Here is a 2,500-nt window from a genome sequence, read left to right as displayed (position 1 = left end):
ATGAAGATCATGCCGATGATGTCATTGGTGCTCTGGTGGCGGCAGGTTGGTGGCGACAGACTCGGTGAAAGGTGAGGAGGAGGCAGGGTTATCATCATCAGCATCATAATCATCACCTGGCTACTGTGCACACATCATATGAAGAGCAGGCTATTGTTTTGAGGCAACTGACCGTAGCTGATTGGATGCTTCCTATTTAAAGCTGCCTACATGCATCAGCGAGGACTGTCCTAATTCTGCACATCACAACATCTCTTATTGCAAAGTACATTTTCATCAAGCACCGTTCCGAGTATTTTTTAAATTGTGTTGGGCATCTTACTCTGCAACATTTCAGAGTGAAATACATGTAATGTGTGTGTGCCAGGACAGAGGGTTTCCCCTCAGGCAGTAGCTGCAAGCTACTCAGACAAAACACACAAGTCAAGCAGGAGGGTTACTCAGCTCTGCATGGTCAGGTATCTTCATATCTAAATATCACAAGATTTTGAGATGTAAGGTAAAATAATGTTTATCCCAGCCTATGGCCTATTTATTTGTTCAAATAATTGAATTTTGGAGTAATACTACCCCACCGTGCAGGTTTTAATTCAGCACTGGGCATTTCAGCATGGAAATATCTGCTGTCCGGCCACTTTCTCCTCTACACTGTATCTCAAATCAATATATTTCTACAGCTGCAGTCTCTGGTTCCTTTTAACGCACAGGACTTTACATGTAAAATCTACAATGATCTCATCAAACGCGATGCAGACAGTGTGAGGGAGTAAATATGCCAGCAGTACATGAAGCCTTCAGAGTCAATACAGTGTTGTTTTTTGTTTGTTTGTTAAGGCTGTAATCACACACAATAGGACATTACTTTCCACCTCTCATACTCAAAGAAAGCTACACAGAGGATTCCATTCAACGCAACTGCAGTGAAACATTGGATGGATGGAAGCATTCTTCACAATTGTTATTTAACTACATTTTTGGCAAAATTCCTAAAGTCAAGCGTGCAAAGTCTGTTTGTCAAAATACGATGAAGTCTACAGTGTAGAGGTGCTTAACTCTTGGTGGACAGTGTAGGTTGTTTTCATCTTTCACCAAACCAAAATGGACGTGACGTTTTATTGACTTATCTGGTTTGGATTGAAAAGGCAGCTTTTCTGTCTCAGGGGAACGGACAGAGTTTGCTGAATTGTGTAAGCAGCATGCATTTCAAAAATGGAAAGACTGCTGTACACAGTTTGTGTGTTTGTGTGTGTTTGTGTGTGTTTGTGTGTGTGTGTGTGTGTGTGTGTGTGTGTGTGTGTGTGTGTTTTGGCAATTCCCTTTCAATCAGGGAAAGACATATTGTTAAATAATCAAGTTGTGTACTCTGTTACTCGGTTAACATTTTGCAGGGCAATCTTCATAGGCTGTATCCCTTAGCATTACTGCACCAAAGCTATTCACCAGGCTTAATCATTTCCTGTGTCCGCCTTTGCCTTTAAAGCAAACTGTGTAAATCTGTGATTTTGCAAACACACACACACACACACACACACACACACACACAGACACACAGACACACAGACAAATCTAAACTGAGCTAGTAGCAGCTTGACTCTAGATTCCAGACAGTAAGTGACATCTGCAGGCTCCAGCAGACAGCACTCTCCATCCACATGCCTAATATAGATGCAATACTACATTTATTCTCCTAATTTTAATGAGCAATAACGAAAGACTGTAATGAATTGGTTTTTATTTTTGGCGGCGGCGTTGCTCTCCGGTCTAACAGCGAAGCAGCTGAATTCACTTCTCACACAGTGAGTGACATTTCCATTTGATGGCAGAGGGGAGAGGGAGGAAATATTCAGTAGAGAGAAAGAGGAAATGAAAGGCGAGAGAGACTGTGGATGATGAGGAGATAGTGAATGATTACTTCTAAATATACAATAGTGCCCAAGTGTTCACACTGAAACCACCATAATACTGTTTGGTTTGTATCTCTTTGACTATAAGATGCTTGCAAATGCATCGACTAAGGAAAAAAACAATTATACTGTTCATACAGATGTAGCTATCTACTTAATAACTCTTACAGAACATAGCCGAGAGTGTTGCAAATTGAAGGTGGAGTCAGCAATTCCGGAGAATGCTTGTTGTCAAAATCACTTTTTTTGTTGAAAATCAGTGAATATCTCCTCCGCTACCTGTACGTACTGTGTGTGCGCCCTATGTTTACATACAGTACCAGTTTATTGAACCTAGGCTGTGTATTATTAACACCAGATTGTCTTTCAACGCCCGTCCACACAGTGCCCACAGGTAGTGGATCATAAGATATATTCACTGATTTTGCCAACAAGTGTTGCTGACTCAACTTTTAATGAGAAGAGGGTTTTGGCAATATAGGATGTTGTGAATCAATGTGACAAAGCGCCACATTCATAAATTGTTTATCATTGAAATTGCCCAGAAAAATGTGTCATTGTTTATCGCTATCATGAGCTAAAATCCCATTCACCCT

At 40.8% G+C, this 2,500-nt stretch overlaps 1 protein-coding gene across 1 annotated transcript in view; it reads left to right on the top strand.

Annotated features, from left to right (window-relative positions):
- rnf34b (ring finger protein 34b) overlaps positions 1-2,500 on the top strand; it is a 16,930-nt gene that overhangs the window by 773 nt on the left and 13,657 nt on the right. The gene's annotated exons all lie outside the window — the stretch shown is intronic.

This window comes from Ammodytes marinus (assembly GCF_949987685.1).
Source record: "Ammodytes marinus genome assembly, chromosome: 18".
Classification (NCBI taxonomy): Eukaryota; Metazoa; Chordata; class Actinopteri; order Uranoscopiformes; family Ammodytidae; genus Ammodytes; species Ammodytes marinus.
Note: the sequence above shows the minus strand (reverse complement) of the source record. Positions and strands in the feature narration are given on the sequence as shown.